This window comes from Podarcis cretensis (assembly GCF_951804945.1).
Source record: "Podarcis cretensis genome assembly, chromosome: 6".
Taxonomy (NCBI): Eukaryota; Metazoa; Chordata; class Lepidosauria; order Squamata; family Lacertidae; genus Podarcis; species Podarcis cretensis.
This window is the reverse complement of record NC_137175.1, coordinates 98871770-98890497: the sequence shown is the minus strand read 5'-3', so window position 1 is coordinate 98890497 and position 18728 is coordinate 98871770. Positions and strand designations below refer to the sequence as shown.

Below are 18728 nucleotides of genomic sequence, written 5' to 3'. Positions count from 1 at the left end.
CGTGAGATCGCTCTTTCTCTGATTTCTGACGGTCTCTGTGTCTGGAGGGGACAATGAGCACCTACCACCCACAGAAGCTTCGTCCACCAGGTCCCAGTGCCAAACCTTGAGGTCTCACAGGCTCCGGAGTGCTGAGACAGGCTGGGTGGGCTGGGCTGTTTCTTCCCACAGGGAAGAACCCTTCTGGTTGAGGTAACTACTATTCCCCTTCTGATAAACATAACATATTGGGCATGGGAGGCCAATTAGCTACCATGCTAAGTTCAAGGGTTTGGATTTGGCGTATAATGCCCAATGTGCAGCTTGGGACCAGGTGACCCAAAAGATTGTCTCACCTCTCCGTAGCATCTTCTCAGGTTGTCCCATTCTGGACAATACAGTGGTACATCGGGTTACGAACTTAATTTGTTCTGGAGGTCTGTTCTTAACCTGAAACCGTTCTTAACCTGAGGTACCACTTTAGCTAATGGGGCCTCTCGCTGCCACGTGATTTCTGTTCTCATCCTGAAGCAAAGTTCTTAACCCGAGGTACTACTTCCTGGTTAGTGGAGTTTTTAACCCGAAGTGTTTGTAACCCGAGGTACCACTATCTAGGAACGAGGCCTAGCATCATGGCTGGTGCCCTCTGGAATCCCCTCTCCTTGAATATTAGCCAGGTGCCCTCTCTGTTGCCTTCGTGGCGCTCGCTGAAGCCCAAGCCTTTTAAGTGGAGAACTTTCCCAGTTTGCCTCTGTGCTGGAACTGGTTTTAAAATGTTTTTAAACTGTTTCTAATGGTCTTACTAGGGATGCGAGTGACGCTGTGGGTTAAACCACAGAGCCTAGGACTTGCTGATCAGAAGGTCGGCAGTTCGAATCCCCGCGACAGGGTGAGCTCCTGTTACTCGGTCCCGGCTCCTGCCAACCTAGCAGTTCGAAAGCACATCAAAGTGCAAGTAGATAAATAGGTACCGCTCCAGCGGGAAGGTAAACAGCTTTTTAATGCGCTGCTCTGGTTCGCCAGAAGCGGCTTAGTCATGCTGGCCACATGACCCGGAAGCTGTATGCCGGCTCCCTCAGCCAATAAAGCGAGATGAGAGCTGCAACCCCAGAATTGGCCACAACTGGACCTAATGGTCAGGGGTCCCTTTAGCTTTACCTTCAATGGTCTTACTGTTTTATCTCTTGTTGTTTGCCACCCTGGACTCATTTGGGTGGAAAAGCAGTATATACATTTAATAAATAACAATAATGCTGGGGCCCCCATGCTGGGGTCTTTTGCCTGGCATATTTTCAAATAATTCTTCACATCCACGAGGGCTAGAAACCTTCCTTTAAACAGAAAGAAATCTACAGCTCTTAGGAATTATGGTTTGGAGATGCTTTGCTAGAAAAATATTAAAGCGACAAAGTAAAAAAGTGTCTGCTTCTATGGAGCACGCTTCTCTCTGGGGGCAGAGCAGCATCACTGTAGAGGCAACAACCCATTACAATTTAAACTGGAAGTGGCAACCAATGTCTCTGAACGTGTTCTGTCCCTATGGTGCAAATATAGTTTATAAATAAAACAGTGCCATGTGCCCACCACAAGGTGGCACTGTGTTCTCACCTAATCTTTAAAGCACAAAGGATGTCAGTTTGCAGAAGGGCCGCCTGGAGGTGCCTGGAACCCGCGACTGCCCTGTCCTTTTCAGGTCAGCTTTGTATTGTTCTTATTAAAGGTAAAGCTTCATCTCTCTTTTTTTGCCAGCAAAGCATTTCTCCTTCCCGGTGCTGGACTACCCAACTGGCAGGCTGGGCACATGACTGGGGCATCAGCAAAGCAGGAGACCAAAAAACGGAGAGATTTTTAATAAGGTAAACTAAAACAGGAGATCTATGCCATGCTGCTAAAGGCACAGGAAGAAGATAAAGGAAGAAGAGGAGACTTAGACATACGACTTGGCAGGACTGTTCCAAGTGTGGAGACAGGAGAGGTTGCGGCTCCAAGATGCCGTCACAAGAAGGAGTCAGAAGGGGAAAGGACAACACGGAAAAGCTCATTTTGTGAAGCTCAGGGAACAGTTACACGAGCCTTTCCCAGCCTGGTCCCCTTCAGGTCTTCTGAGCTACAACTGCCCTATCTCCTGCCCACTCAACAAGTCAGGGCAGGCTAAGGGGGGCTGATGGGTGAGGGAGTCCTCCAAAATCCGGAAGGCACAGGTTTAGGGAGGTTGGGCTGGAATTAGACCTTTCAGGCTGATCAGTATACAGTGGTACTTCAGGTTAAGTACTTAATTCGTTCTGGAGGTCCATTCTTAACCACTTTAGCTAATGGGGCCTCCTGCTGCCGCTGTGCCGCTGCTGCACGATTTCTGTTCTCATCCTGAGGCAAAGTTCTTAACCCAAGGTAATAATTCTGGGTTAGGGGAGTCTGTAACCTGAAGCGTCTGTAACCTGAAGTGTATGTAACCTGAGGTACCACTGTATACTCTTATAAAACTGCAGGTTATTACAATGTTCTTATCCATTTACAGTTTATCCTGAAGCAAAGTTCTTAACCTGAAGCACTATTTCTGGGTTAGTGGAGTGTGTAACCTGAAGCGTATGTAACTTGAAGCGTATGTAACCTGAGGTACCACTGTATTTGAAAAGTGACTGTGAAGGGGAAGAATGCCCCTTATTATTAAGCAAGATAGCTAAAGTAACAGGGTCATGTCCTCCATTGTGACACGTCCCCCTGCTGAGTGACTTGGCTGAGCACTTTGGGAAGAGCAACCATTTGAGGATAGCAAGTGAGGGAGAGCAGAGCAAGATGTTGCAGAAGAGATTTCAGAGACTCTCTTCCTGTCAGGTGTAAGTAGGATTTCTCCTTCTTTCTGAAACGCAGGGGAGGTTTAGCTGCCAGGTGCCCCAAATCCAGCACAGAGATCTCTAGAACCCATTTCCTCACGGTTTCCTCTTCTTCCCTAGGTTCCGAAGTCTGAGGAGGCTCCGCGGGCTGCTGGTCTCCTGCTGCCGGTTGCCCAAGATACATCCCCTGGTCTGCCAGGAGGAGGAAGGAGATGAGTGGAAGGAGGAGGTCAACATCATGAAGGACGGAAAGGAGGAGGTGGTGAAAATTCGATCGATTTTTGTGAGACCATGCGACCAGGGGATGGAGCCCACCGATAACAACGTGGATGGTGAGTGTTGATCTTTCTTCCTCAGGAACAGGGAGGCCAGAGAAAATCTGGCAGTGGGGCGGAGGTAGCAGAAAGATGGGTTATCAGCATAAGAATCAATTAAAATATTAATAATCCTTTTCTCTTCTTTTCTCTTCCAGGCAACGGCAGCAGTGAGACCAGCAGCTCGAGCTGAGCTCTTACCCCCCCCCTCCCATGCCCAGTTCCCCCCTCCCCACAAGTCCAAATATATAAATAAAGAAATATAGAAATTATTTTTGTATGGATTCTGTTAAGTTGTGGGTGAACATATCAGACGACACAGCGATTCTTCAAACAGCTCATGTTTATTCACAGGCCAGAACAGAACTGAACTGAAGGGTTCAGCCAGCCTGCTTATATAGAGCTCCACTAGAACGCAACAGTAACCATTTTCTGTAACTATCCAATCACTGAATGTCACTTTCGATCCCTTATTTGCATATGTGGACCTGAACTATCTACAGTGTCCCCCTGCTGGCCCAGGGTGAGAACTTCAGTACATAACAGATTCAAATAAAGTTTGTAATACAAATACGCTAGTCTTTGATCATGTTTTTATCCTCGGGGGTTCTTTTTCCCAACAGTTGTGAGGATGGGCAAGAAGGTTACTTGCCCAAAAATGGAAAGAAGAAGAATACGTCCCAGCGAAAGAAGAATGGCTACAAAAACTTGTGGAATATGCCGAAATGGCGAAACTTACCGGGAAAATAAGAAAGCAAGATAACCCACTGTTTATAAAAGAATGGAAATGGTTTATTGGTTATTAACAAATAAACTGTAAGTGGATAAGAACATTGTAATAACCTGCAGTTTTATAAGAGTATACAGTGGTACCTCGGGTTACATACACTTCAGGTTACAGACGCTTCAGGTTACAGACTCCCCTAACCCAGAATTATTACCTTGGGTTAAGAACTTTGCCTCAGGTTCTGGGAAATGATATATAATGAGATGAAAAAGATGTTGAAATATACATTTTTTAAAAAACCAGAAGCATTTTTACTTGGTATTATAGGTCAGGACATAAATAGGCAAGATATTAAATTGTTTTTATATGCAACAACTGTGGCAAGAGTATTGTTAGCCCAGAAAAAAGAATGGCAGACAAAATTAATGGACTACGCAGAATTGGACAAAATGACAGGAAGAATTCGAAACCTGTGGGACCAGAGATTTACAGAAGATTGGAAGAAGTATATGAACTATTTGAAGAGCAACTGTAACCAACAAATTACGCTAGTAGGACTACAAGACGTTTTGTAAGGAGAAATATATGAAGTGTTGCAAAGTAGAAAAAGATAGAGATATTGGTTATGAGTTTGAAATGTAATAGGGAAGATAAGAAGTGCGTACTGAGAGATTAGATTGGAAAATTTTCAGACAGGATTGATGGAAGTCAAAAATTTTAATAAGATGTAAGTTTAATTGCTGTTGAAAATGATATGTTAAAAAAAACCTAATAAATATTATATATATATTAAAAAAAAGAACACACCTCCAGAACAAATTAAGTTCTTAACCTGTATATATTTAAAGTTCTTGAATAGATGAGCAAATTCATTCATTTGGATATGCAGAAAACATAAAAATAAATAAATTTAAGGAACAGCAGAAAGGGGGAAGGATGTCGAGTTTTGATATGTTAAAACGATAGTAAAATTACTGATATGTATCAAACTGAAAATCAAACTATAAAGAAGAGAAGGGCAGGGCAGTGAGAGATTCCTGTCCGCATTCACCTGCACATCCACCTTGCCAGCGGAAGCCTCCCAAGTGGGAGGGGAATTCTCTCCAGGGGCACCCCATACACCCAGGCCCCGCAAGCGGAGTCAAGGGCAGCACCTCAAGATCCCATGCTGGCGCAGCACAGATGAGATGACTGTGAAACCACTCAGATATGAATTGTGCAGGGCGAACTGTAGAGTTGGGAGGGACCCCCAGGATCATCCAGTCCAACCAGCTGAGCTGACCAGGCACTGGAGAATACATGGATGCATGCTCCCACATCAAGAGTACCATAGATCACATGCGAACTAGCCATCCATTGTCACCCCGCATGTGCACGCATGCATATGACTGCATGACTAATTAATGAACAGGATCCTTCCCTGGTGTTACTGAAAACAGGCTTAGAAGGGGTCCTGGGTCATCTAGCCCAGCCCCCCATATACTGATGCAAAGTAGATTAACCCAGAGGCCTCTGGCCTCCTTTAAATCTGAGGAGCGGACCAGAGGGAAGCCTGCATTGGTAAGGTCCGCTCCTCCTAGCTTTGCCCCCCGGACCGCTGCAGATTGGCTGATTCAAACGGCTGAGTCCAGCGGGAACTCAGAGGCGGTGACCCTGGGAGGCAGAGCAACGGCCAAGGGAGCAGTGTGGCTCCAAGACGGCGGTGCAATGCGCCAGGCTGCAAATGTTGCCCACGGCCGGGACATGATGAGCGGCCATGAATGGCTGCTCATCCTCCTGGGGAAAAGTGACAAGTGGGGTGCCGCCAGGTTCTGTTCTGAGCCCCTTGTTGTTCAATGGCTTTGTCAATGACTTGGATGATGGAATTGAGGGGATGCTCATCCAATTGGCAGATGACACCCAACTGGGAGGGGTAGCTAATGTTGCAGAAGACAGAATCTGAATTCAAAATGACATGAACAGTTTGGAGCACTGGGCGCAAGCAAACAAAATGAATTTCAATAGGGAGTCATGTCAGGTTCTGCACCTTGGCAGCAAGAACCAGATTCACTAAGATAGCATGGGGGACACCTGGCTTTCTAGCAGTATAAGAGGAAAAGATCTAAGGGTCTTGGTGGACCAAAAGCTAACAGGAGTCAACAGCGTGATGCAGCAGCAAAAGAAAGCTAACACTATTCTGGTCTGCCTCAGCAGGCGTCTAGTGTCCAGATCAAGGGAGGTAATAGTAACCACTCGATTCTGCCTTGGTCAGAACACACTTGGAATACTGTGTCCAGTTCTGGGCACCACAGTTTAAGAAGGATGCTGACAAGCTGGACCATGTGCAGAGGAGGGTGACCAAGATGATCGAGGGTCTGGAAACGAAGCCTTACGATGAATGCTTGAAGGAGCTGGGCATGTTTAGCCTGGAAAAGAGGAGACTGAGAGGAGATCTTCAGCTATCTTAGAGGCTGTCACATGGAAGAGGGAGGATGCTTGTTTTACCCTGCTCTGGACGCTAGGACTCGAGGAGATGGCTTCAAGTTCAAAGAATGGAGATTCCGACTAAACATTCATGAAAACCTTTCTGACACCAAGAGCTGTTTGGCAGTCGAACAGACTCCCTTGGAAGGTGGTGGACTCTCCTTCCTTGGAGGTTTCTAACCAGAGGCTGGATGGCCATCTGCCATGGATGCTGTCGCTGAAATTCCTGCATTGCAGGGGGCTGGACTAGATGACCCTTGGGTCCCTTCCAACTCTTAAGATTCTATGAAATGGATCTGAACTCATGACAGCCACCCACCAGTTTCATATTCAAAAGTGCTTCCCACCCCAACCCCTTCTTGACTACAATATATAAATAATACACTAAAGTAGACAAATCATAACTTACAAAAAGGATCAATAAATGTCTCACCCATTGTCTATAAACCTTGATCAGAATCCCATGTCAGGTTTTCTTTTGTGAATGAAATAAAATGGTTTCAACCAGTTTTTAATAGCCAAGAATCAAATGTAGAGCTTGAGATACACTGAAACGTAATACTGGACAGATTACTACAGGGTGTGGAGAGGGGTTATTTTGAACTATGAAGTGATAAACAACAGCCGTAGTCGAGGCCAGAAGTGCTTTCCCTTGGTGACCCCGCCGTGTTTGCAAGGGGGGGGGGGTGTTTGCAAGGGGTTTCCTGTCCCGTCCAGAAATGCACCGGGCTGGATGAAGCCAGCTCGAGATCTTTTCTAAATAAATGGAATAAAACCGCTTAACCCACTGAAAGATATGCAGTGGTACCTCGGGTTAAGTACTTAATTCGTTCTGGAGGTCCATTCTTAACCTGAAACTGTTCTTAACCTGAAGCACCACTTTAGCTAATGGGGCCTCCTGCTGCAGGAGCACGATTTCTGTTCTCATCGTGAAGCAAAGCTCTTAACCTGAAGCACTATTCTGGGTTAGCGGAGTCTGTAACCTGAAGCGTATGTAACCTGAAGCGTATGTTAACCCGAGGTACCACTGTACTCGCACAGAGACTCAGAAGTTGAATGCAAACCTGGGCTGGGCTTTATATTGTGGTGGCAGCACCAGCTCCTTGAATGGGTCGCCCGTCAGAGGATGCTTGCAGGCACTCACTGACTTCCTAATAAAGACAGGCATTCTTATTTAATTTAGCACATTAAAACCCCAAGCTTTCTCCACATCTCATTCAGGCTGCCAACACACCTTACATTTAAAGCGCATGACTTCTCCCAAATAACCCTCCACAAAGCTGCCATTGCCAGCACCCAGAGGAAACTACTGTTGCCGGGATTCTTCGGGTGAAGTCATGCCCTTTGAGAGGAAGAACTTGTTTTAATTCTTGTTAAGGTTTTGCTAAAAGGCACTTTCTTAATCTGGTACTGTGCTGAGATAAAACCCAGTGAAATTATAGTATGAAAAATCAGATTTAATTGGTGAGAACTCCAGTTTAAGGGAGGGAGAATTAAATTGTTTTAAAGACAAAAGAGATCTAACTGTATATAGGAATGGTATCTAGTGTCTGTGATTTCCCTATGTTAGTTCCTATGGGACTACACAAACTCCTGATATCTTGTTCATTTATTACTTCATACAACATAGCCTGCTGAAGCTACAAATAATAAGTGGTTTAACATCCCTTTATCCTCAACTGCTGCGTGAACATAAGGTAGTTATTATGCTGTCAAATGATAGTTTTCACCACATTAGGAACAGTGGGCCCCACCAGACTGGTGTTTTATTGAGGGTGTGTTCTGCAGCATGCAATTAACACAATAATAGTGCATTAGTGGTAGATTTATTCTGATTTATTAGTTGTTCTGCATTGCTTTCCCAATACTACCACATTATTGCTTTCTTGAGGGGCTGTACTGCAAGAAAAGCAGGGCAACTCCACCCATCTTAAACCTTTGTGGTAAGAAAGGTTATGGGATATGCACTGATCGGAAATGTAGTACTGTGACTTTCCCATTTTTTTGCAGGCACCAACATTGTTGAAAATGGGATCGCGTAAACAGTGCTATTTTTCTAGAAAAAGAGGTTCTGGAACTTACCATGTTCTCTTAAAATGGCAATGGCGCCAACCTGAGAGGTGCTGGAACTGAGTTCTGGTGAGTTGAGTGCAAATCCTCATGGGCATAGACTGTCCAGAGGGGCCCAGTTTCATTCTCCTGCCCCCATGCTCTTCCACAAAATCCTAAAACTAAAGCAAAACTAAAACACCAACTTTTTAACGAAGGAACATGAGATGGCATGGGTTGGGTGGGATGGAGAATTTTGCATACTTCTCTGATTCTAGAGACATAATTGCTGGTTGACCTGATTCTGTGCAAGAGACCAGGTTCCATGTGGAACTGCTGGAGAAAGGCACCTAGTCTTGGATAATACCAGTCAATCAGAGAATTGCTGAAATTCATACAAGCAAAACAAGGACATGAATTGCAGGGGGTGAGAACAATACCTTGTGATGCTGGCAAACATCCACTAAGTTGGAAGCAGCAACCTGGAGATCACACAGGACTCTCAACTTTTTCATGGGCACAAGAGTCTAAGAGGTGCTAAGCCCGTAACCTTAAAACACCTCGTTCCTTGGCTGTGCACCAGCAAGTCAGCCAGAGTCTCCTACAGAGTTCTGAGCCACAATAACAAGCTGTTGCTGAAAAGAGCTCTGATGTGTTGGTGAAGTTGAAGTCCTAGTTCAGTTCTCTGGCTGCTAAAGCCACAGGTGACCACTTGGCTCATGAATCTAGTATGCTGCTAAGCTTTTATCTGATTAAGGTGACCACCTATGATAGATGTTCCAGCACAGTAAGGCTCTTTGTATTGTAATTATTGAATTTTCCATTATATATTATTTTTTCGCCTTGTTATTTGTTCAAAAGAGCTATCGACTTCCCTCCCACCTCATGGTTACATGAATTACAGTCATACCTTGGGTTACAGACAGTTCAGGTTGTGCGTTTTGGGGTTACGGACGCGCCAAAACCTGGAAGTACCGGAATGGGTTACTTTCAGGTTTCAGCGCTCGCGCATGAGGAGAAACATTAAATCACAACCTGCGCATGCGCAGTGCTGCGGGTTGCGGACGCTGCGGGTTGTGAATGTGCCTCCTGCATGGATCACATTTGCAACCTGAGCATCCACTGTATTTCTATTTCACAGCATTTCTATTTTTTCCTGTTTATATCCAATTATCAAATTTTAAATAAATATGTAAAAAGTACATAACCTCAACATTACAACATTACAAGTTTCTTAAGTTTCTTAAATCATCCTTCAAATATTGTATAAATTTACTGCAGTCTTTTTGGAACACTTGATCCCGCTGGTTTCGGATTTTCCCGGACAACTTTGCCAACTGTGCATATTCAGTCCTCTTCATTTGCCACTCTTGAATCGTTGGTGTCTCCTGTGGCTTCCATTTTTGAGCTAATAAAGTCCTTACTGCCACTGTTGCATACCTGAATAGTCTTTGGTCTTTCTTTAGAATTTCCTCACCTATTATCCCCAATAAAAATGTTTCTGGTTTTTTAACAAATGGACTGATGGACAGTCAGATGGTTCTTGAATCAACTGGCAAGGAGACAACCATGTTAGAGTGTTCTAGCTTAGTGGTGTCTCTCTTACAGTTTTTCCTCTTAAACTATTTTCCATGAAACTAATTTTTAGAAATACAAGTCACTCCATGCGCTGTCCCTTAATACCAAGGGAAGCCAAGTAGTGATGCTAGAAACCATTATGGATGTAGAAAGTTCAGTGGAATAAGGTTTGGATCCTAACCAGTGAGCTCACAAAAGTTCAGTAACATGACCCGTGGCCACGATTATATTTAGATCTTAAGCAGCATCTTAGGCCACTTCTTATTGCAGTAATATCTTGCTTTTCCTCCTCATGCAGTCAGGCTGATGTTCTTGGTCCTCTGCTGTTAAGTGGCACATCACACCAGCACATGTTCATCCCCCTGATCTGCTGGAGGAGACTTTTTGCCACATTGCGTGTGTACTAAGAGTGCTGGAGTAGCAGTTTTCAAACTTTTCTTCCATTGACTAATATTACTTTGCAGACCACTTAATACGCTTCATTTTTGTTCTAATAAATCAAAGAGCATATGTAACTCATATTCACGTTTTTAAAAATAAATACAAGAGCTGAATACAACTCTTGCAGTCAGACCCCCTCCCCATTTCTGTGGAGCTCTAAGGCCTTCACATGGCTGTCTGCCCTGACAAGAATTGTGGACAAGTTATTTGTTTGAATCTATCTAATCCATCTTAATTGTTTTCAATCCATATCTATACATCCCAAAGTCCAGCAAATGTAGAGTTTATGCAAATTCTGTCTGAGTTTTATTACAAAAGCTCACAACCCCTTTCACTTAAAGGTTGAAGACCTTCCAACATACTTGCCTGTTGGAATACGAGCTTGGATTTGATATCTTTACGAGTACGTTACTCCAGGTATTTCGAGAATCTTCTCATGATGCCTTTGACGAATCACAATTAGCATAATCTACCTAACAGAGTTATTGTGAACATAAAAAGGGATAAAATTTTGTTCTTAGACTTTTACTACCTTGTCTTATATAATAAAAGGGAAAAAGACAGTTGTGGTTTTTAACCCCCATTCTGTACTTCTTCATTCTTGCCTTGCTTAAAAGCAAGAGCTTTTTATTGCAAAAGGAAGAGCCTTTGGGTTGTTTTTTCCTCTCCCTGCTGATATTTTTACTGGCTTGTAGGTGCTTTTCTTTGGAATAGTTTGCAAAAGATAGTGAATGCCTAATGAACAAACCCCTGGGGCTTTAGTCAGACTTATCATGACAAGCTAAAAATTAATTTAGATTGTCTACCTTTTAGGTACAGGGGGAACCTTTATTTGAAAGCTAAATTAAGACACCAGCCTATGGTGAGGGAGTGGAATGATTAATAATATCTAAATAAGAAACTGCTGAGAAGGAATTTTCTGTTTTACTGTTAATGGGAACTAAAACCTGCAATTTACTACCCAGTCGAAAGGCTGTATTTAGCCATGGGCAGAATATTTGATGCAGTTTCCACTATCTCAGCAAATCACCTACCTCAAATCTACCAGTGATTGCAAAGTTTAATGGCCATTCCAAAAATGGAACTTAAAAGAAAACGAAAGTCTGGACAATGTGGGCAAATGAATGAAGTTTCCAGAGGAGTTTAGACAACCCATGGAAGGAAGACTGAGAAAACGAGGTGCTGTGCACTGGAAATCTGTCTGCAGAAATCAGATGCATCAGAGTTGCAATGAACTGGAGATCACTATCCAGTTAGGGAGGGAAGAAGCTATCTTGGCAAGTAATGTATGAAGTAGGTTAGCTCCCTCTGGTTACAGGAAAGGCTTTAGGAAAGGATACACACATACACACAACAAGAAATGTGCTGACATTAGGGGAGCCCCCGGATTAATTTATTCATTTTATTTGTATGCCGCTTTCCCACACACCAAAAAATCATGCTCAAAGTGGCTTACAACAAAGAAAATAGGAAAACATTTCAAACAGTTCCCTGTGTGACCCCAAGTGTGTCTTCTGAAGGACCTTCCCCTTCACAGTGTTCTTACATATAGCAAGGTTTGATCTTTAAAGAGTGATAAACCTCTCCCAGCAGCCTGTCCTTCAGCCTCTTCTCTCTGCTGGACTCCAATACTGAGAGAAAAACGCCTGTCTGGGAGGAGTTTGAGAGCTGAAGCCCCAGGGTCAGAAGCAACAGAGGCTTTCGCTGTATCCTGAGTCACTTGAAAACACACAAAGAGGTCTTTAACATCACCACGCTATTATAGTGTGGACAATAACACTCTCAGAATGTTTCCTTCATGTACTTCACAAAACCTCAAACTTTATGATGAATTCTACAAGTGGAACAAATATGCAAGCTGGACAGATTTACATACATTTACCTACTTTGCTTGTTCCAGCAATTTAGACAACTTTATTAATTTTGTGCAAGTTGTCGTTTAAAGTAACTGCATTAATCGATGATTGAAAAAGATACAGGGTCAAGAGGCAGATGTTAGGGAAATGGGAGGTGCAATGACCTTGTTCTTGCAAACAGAGGGTGAGATGGTAAACCTGTGTCAGGACTGTACCTGGTTTATTTCTGGGCACAATTCAAAGTGCTGCTTATAATCTATAAAGCTCTACACGGCTCAGATCCAGGCTATCAGAAAGACCATATTCCCTCACACAAACCTGCCCAGGCTCTGAGACCTCCAGGGGAGGCCCGTCTCTCAGTCCCACCACCCTCACTACCACCATCCTGGTTGGGGACACAAGAAAGGGCCTTCTTGGTGGCTGCTCCCAGACTCTGGAACTCCCTCTCTGGAGAAGCTGTCCTGGCTCCCTCCTTGTTGTCTTTCCACCAGCAGGGAACTGACTGCTTTTAAGAAAAGGGCTGGTTCTGTGCTATGTTTTCAATGGATCTTTTTATAGTATTTTAATTCTATTAGTGTTTAATGAGTGTCTTTTCTATGCTTTTAGCTTGTTTTATTTTAGCTGCATAAGCTGTCTGAGTTCCAAACTGGGGGAAAAGGGGATATAAATAAATAAAATGATGATGATAACAATACCCCTCCATACTGCATGAAGGCTTCTCCATTCAAAAAACCAAAAAACACACACCAGTTTATCTGAAACTGGTATGTCAGAATGCATTTTATCCTGACATGCCAGTTTTTATGTGGGGGGGGGGTATGTGCTTGTGTGTGTGGAACATTATTTTATGTGAGCTTCACCTGCAGCCTGAACTGGTGTCCTACTCTTCCATCAACCGATTGATATAAGAACTAGAGACCCCAGGTGTTTATTTTTGATTTGAATAATGTTTCAAAGTTTCACTTTAATTGCATTTAACCTTTTAGAATGTATTAGGCTTGATTTTTGTGTGTTCTACATTTCATAGAATCATAGAATCTTTGCGTTGGAAGGGACCCCAAGGGTCATCTAGTCCAGCCCCCTGCAATTCATGAATCTCAGCTAAAGAATCCATGACAGGAGGCCACTGTTGCGTTCTGAGGACAAAGGAAGGACTGGACCCTGATTAAAATAAGACACGAGGCTTTGAACAGCAAGGCTCTCAGAGGAAGTGTGTACCCCACACCCCTCACCAGGCCATTTTATTAGCAAAAGAATCCTTTACACAGCGCTGGTAAGAACCGATCAGATTTCCTCTGAGCATTTAAACAAACCCCGAGTGGGGACAAAGTTAAACTATAAACACTAGTTAGGCATGCATACTTTGGAGTAAATGAATGAAAACTACAAAGGAGCGCATTCAGCAACCCCAGAGGTCATAAACAATCAGTACACATGATAAGAAGGGTGGCCAGGAGACCAGCGACCATTATCACCTTAATGTGAGACCTGTTTCCTGGCCCTAAGATTAACATCCTAAGATTAATATATAAGAAAAGCAACATCAACGAAACTGCCCATTATCTTTGAGGACCCAGGACGCCTGCCTGTCTAAGTGTGTACGTGACTTGTGAAGAAAGAGAAATGGGCAGTCAATGTATCAAACCCAGTCAACACAATGCATTCATTGTGGACACAATGGCTTGATGCATATTTTATAATTCCTCATAGTAATCCCACCTGACCCCACACTCTGGATATTTGCACTCCTACAGGCCACCCAACCTCTCCTTAAAAACCAAGGAAGGGCCGTCCACCACCTCCTGAGGGAGACCGTTCCACTGTCAGACAGCTCCTAATGTTGGAGCTGTGAGTCTCTCCCCTCCGACGCTGCCTTCCAGCTCTCCTTATCTAACCCTGAAGGCAGGATGTTTTCCTATGTCAGTTATGAGTTAACATCAGGGAAGAAATCTTTGGCAGTTTCCTGAAAGATAGACGGGAGAAATGTCAATCAAGACTGATCATAGGCTAGGACACACGTCCTAAGACACACGATCATAGGCCAGACACATGTCTGGTCAACCCCGGGGGGGGGGGAGTGAATAGCAGGAAGACGCCATGCGTGTTTTCTATCCCATGACTTGTAACCTTTCTTGATGCATGTGAAGATGTTTTATGGCTCGTTGTTTGCTGTGTTTGAACTACGATATAAGCCCCTGCCTTGGGGCAGCCCTTCTCAACTGGCCGTTGAGTGGAGTGAGCTCTGTCCTATTGCAAGAGCTATAATAAATGCTGGGTCCCTAAATCCTGATGCTGGACTTGAAAAATAGTTTCTGTGGTTTATTCAAAAGGTGGTTGTTCCTCACCCGGGTAACAAACAAGGTGATGTAGAAGGGAATTCTTACATTTGTCCCTATTAAAATTCAGTATGTTAGATTGCACCCAGTTTTCCAGTCCGTTAAGGTCATTTTCATTTTCTGCGACATTAGCGACTCCTCCCAGTTAGGTGTCATTTGCAAATTTGATGAGCATCCCCTCAATTCCTTCATCCAAGTAGTTTATAAAGATGTTCAACAGGCTTGTTCTTCTAAATATTTACAGTCTTCTTGTTAATAACGCTTTCCACCTACTTACCTGAGAAACAAGTTAGACTGACAGGTCTTTAATTTCCTGCATTCTTTGTGTATTCTTTTTCAAAACTTGATGTTGGCTGCGTTTCAGTCCTCTGTTGAGGAGGCTGATTCTAGCAATAAGTTACATACTTTACCTTAAAGATCAACAATTTCCCATTTGAGTTCTTAAGAACTCTCAGGTGAGTGCCCCCTGGCCCTGGAGACTTGCCAACTAGTTCTGAAATTTAATCTTTTGCCACCTTGATTTCATATCGCTTCTCCATTGTGCTTCCGGGGGGGATGGAGAAGTCTCAAAATTTCTGCAGTGAAGACTAATGCAAATTATTTATTGAGCTTTTAAAGAACATCTGCAGACTTTTGCTGGATCAGACTGAGGGCCATCTGATGCAACAATCTGTGTCCAGATGTCTCTGAGAAGTCCACAAGCAGGGATCTTGCCCTGCACCATGGTTTATCCTTAGCACCCCCCTGAAAATGATGTTGACTAAGGGATGCCAGTAGTAGCTTCCACTTTCCTGCATTTCTAATGCATTTAATGCATGTAGGGGGTTGAATTAGATGAGCCTCAGGTTCCCTTCCAACGCTGCAATTCTATGATTCTGCCGCAGCAGAGGCACCTCATCACCCCTCCATAGAGTCCAGCAGAGCCCAATGGATCCTGTACTGCTTCTTAATCTCCTCCAGTCTGGTGGACTGGGGAAAACTAGGATTGCTCTGCCCTAGCAGGCACAGACCAGTCCTTTATATGGCCTGCAAGGTGACATGGAAACCATCAGTTTCACTGTTTTTAAGCTCCCATGACTAAACAATAGTAAGACCAGCATTTCTCTAAACCTATTACCATTTGCCATCCAGCTTCCAAGGGGCAGCTGGGCACCTTGAAAGTAAACCCCAGCCCCTAGGAAGGAAGGAAGGAAGTGCTGCCCTGCATTTCCCCTCCCCATCCTGGTCACAAGGTCCTTGGAAAAGTGGGTGCCCTTTTAGATAAAACAAAAACAAAGGTAATTTATTAATGAGCAGACAAAAACACAGTGTCATTCTATTTATTTCATAAAATTTATACACCATTTGATTGTAAAAAAAAAAAACCTCAAAGCAGTTTACAAAAAGGTAAAACCATAAAACCAGGAAAAAATTCACAATACATGCTAAAATAGTTTAAAATTCACATCAGCTTTACTCCCATGTAAGTGATGTATGGAAGTGAGAGCTGGACCATAAAGAAGGCTGATTGCCGAAGAATTTATGCTTTTGAATCCTGGTGCTGGAGGAGACTCTTGAGAGTCCCATGGACTGCAAGAAGAACAAACCTCTCCATTCTTAAGGAAATCAGCCCTGAGTGCTCACTGGAAGGACAGATCCTGAAGCTGAGGCTCCAAGACTTTGGCCACCTCATGAGAAGAGAAGACTCCCTGGAAAAGACCCTGATGTTGGGAAAGATGGAGGGCACAAGGAGAAGGGGACAACAGAGGACGAGATGGTTGGACAGTGTCTTCGAAGCTACAAACATGAGTCTGACCAAACTGCGGGAGGCAGTGGAAGACAGGAGTGCCTGGCGTGCTCTGGTCCAGGGGGTCACGAAGAGACAGACTAAACGACTAAACAACAACAAAAGTGAGGCCAGGTTTGCAGCTCAGGCAGTTAGCTGCCTTTCTCCACTGCTGGGTTTGGGTGGGAGACTCAGGGCCAGGTCAGGAACAATTCTTTGTCTATTCCAAGAAATCCAAGGTAGATCATGTCACGTGGCTTCAAGCGCCTGGAGCAATTCTAGTCAAGTCACGTGGCCACATCAGAGGGAGCCCCAGCGCAGTGACCAGCCCCTCCCCATCCCACCTTTGCAACCTGGGCGCAGCCAGGATTGAGGGGGGGGGGGGCAGGCTTGATGTTAGGCGGGATGCAGAACCCAGTTATCTGCGATGCAATGGATCAGTTACGTATTTCTATTTCTTTACTTGATGGGGGGGGTGGTTATGCCCAGGGATCCTCTTTGCACGTGGAGAAGGAGGCTACACGTTCGGGGGCATTGAAATGGAGCAAGGCAGGCAGAGCAACTGTCTCCAAGAGGAGTCAAGCAGACACGCGTCTAGCCGGGGTTTCTGCCCCAGGTGAAGCCTCCCGGGAGGGGCATTGGGGCTCCAAGCCAGAGACAAAGCGGACGAGAGCTCCGTCCTTCCCCCCGAAGCTGGAGGGGCTCCTTTAGAGCGATGCAGAGAGAGGCTCCCCCGTGAAGGAGAAAACAGGATCCCGCGTGGGTTTGCTGCTGCTGTGTGACAAAGAAATTCAGGAGGAGCAGGAAGCCGAGGAAGAGAAGCCGCTGGACTGGAAGATGATCCTTGGGGTCTCTTCCAGCCCTACAACTCTGATTCTGTGATCTCTTCAGAACTTTGAATGTGTTGAGTCATTTTACAGACTATACATGATTTACACACAGGAAAGTAAGGGGCCTTTTTCCTGCCAGAGGCGCCTGGCTGCCTTAGGACTCTACTGGAAGGGCACTTTCTACTCGCAAAAAAGCATTTTTATTCACCATACAGCGAACCTAAAATGACTACAAAATTATCATTCCTTAAAATGAGTAATCAAACAAAAGTAAAGGAATCTTAAAAGTGAAGGAAGAGCGGAGGGCCTGGCGTGCTCTGGTCCAGGGGGTCACGAAGAGGCGGACACCACTAAACGACTCAACAACGACAAAGGAATCTTGTTGAAGTTTAGGAGTAAATTTACACGTCAATACTCCTTGAAGGGGCTTGCACAGAAGCAAGATGAGCGGGTGGCCAAAAGCCTCCAAGAGAGGAGGGGAAAGCATTTTAGAAGGAAGCCAGAGGGTCTTGGCAGATCTTATGGAAATGCAGCCTTTTAATGATCCTGTGACCAAACAAATCCAATTCCAAACCTGACCTCAGACACTTGCTGCACGTGGAAGTTCGACCGTTGTCAAGCGATTTGCTTTTAGTGGAAGGGAAGCTCGGGATTCTTTTGTATTCAAATAATATACAGTGGTGCCTCGGGTTAAGAACTTAATTCGTCCCGGAGGTCCGTTCTTAACCTGAAACTGTTCTTAACCTGAAGCGCCACTTTAGCTAATGGGGCCTCCTGCTGCCGCCAGAATACGATTTCTGTTCTCATCCTGAAGCAAAGTTCTTAACCTGAAGCACTATTTCTGGGTTAGCAGAGTCTGTAACCTGAAGCTTATGTAACCTGAAGCGTATGTAACCCGAGGTACCACTGTAGTGCCTACTTTTTATGCCCTTTACAAATAAATGGGTTGAGGTGTTTCTTTGTACGTGAATGTAGGCACAGGAGATGGGGGGGGGGGGGGCCAAGCCGGGTCTTTGGCCGGGGGCAGCCTAGTTTCGGGCCGGCTTGCTTCTTGGCCGGCGTGGCCTCCCCAAGCGGCGCCCGTCCGGCTGGAGGCTTCGCGGCTCCGGCTGCTGCCTGGCCGGGGCGCCCCGGAGGTGTTCTGGCCCGGCCCAGTCCTTCGGCCCCCGCCTCCTGCTTCCTCCAGGCGAGGCCACCCCCCGCCCGCCCGCCCGGGGCTTGTGGGCCCGCAAGAAGCTCCACGGAGTGCGAGGCGAGGCTCGTCCGGCTTCGCGCCTTGGAGTCCCATCAGACGAGAAGCGCGGCTCTCCCGTTCCAGACCTTGGCGGGACACGCACGAAATGCGGAGCCCCTCGAGACTGGCCTGACCGGGGTCGGACGCTGCCTTTCGGCCCCAGACCTTCGGGGCTTCGGGCGGGTTTGGGGCTCCGCAGCTCGGCGACACAATAGCCGACGAGGAGGCTCCTCCTCCGGCCCGGCCGCCCCGCCCCGCCTCGCCCCCAGACGGGCGGCGGAGCCCAAGTCCGGCGCGCTCTTCCCCGCAGCCGCCATCCCCGGCG

General features: G+C 45.3%; 1 protein-coding gene and 1 long non-coding RNA gene across 4 annotated transcripts in view; both read left to right on the top strand.

The window, feature by feature from the left end:
• Positions 1 to 18728, top strand: part of HSD17B7 (hydroxysteroid 17-beta dehydrogenase 7) — a 158896-nt gene that overhangs the window by 27443 nt on the left and 112725 nt on the right. The gene's annotated exons all lie outside the window — the stretch shown is intronic.
• LOC307219335 lies at positions 1689 to 3407 on the top strand. Of its 2 annotated transcripts, XR_013840374.1 has the most exons (3): positions 2599 to 2813; positions 2931 to 3142; positions 3283 to 3407. It is a non-coding gene; the product is annotated as an uncharacterized lncRNA (long non-coding RNA). The 2 variants fall into 2 exon arrangements; XR_013840375.1 differs by lacking the exons at positions 2599 to 2813; positions 3283 to 3407 and adding an exon at positions 1689 to 1835 and having other exon boundaries at positions 2931 to 3276.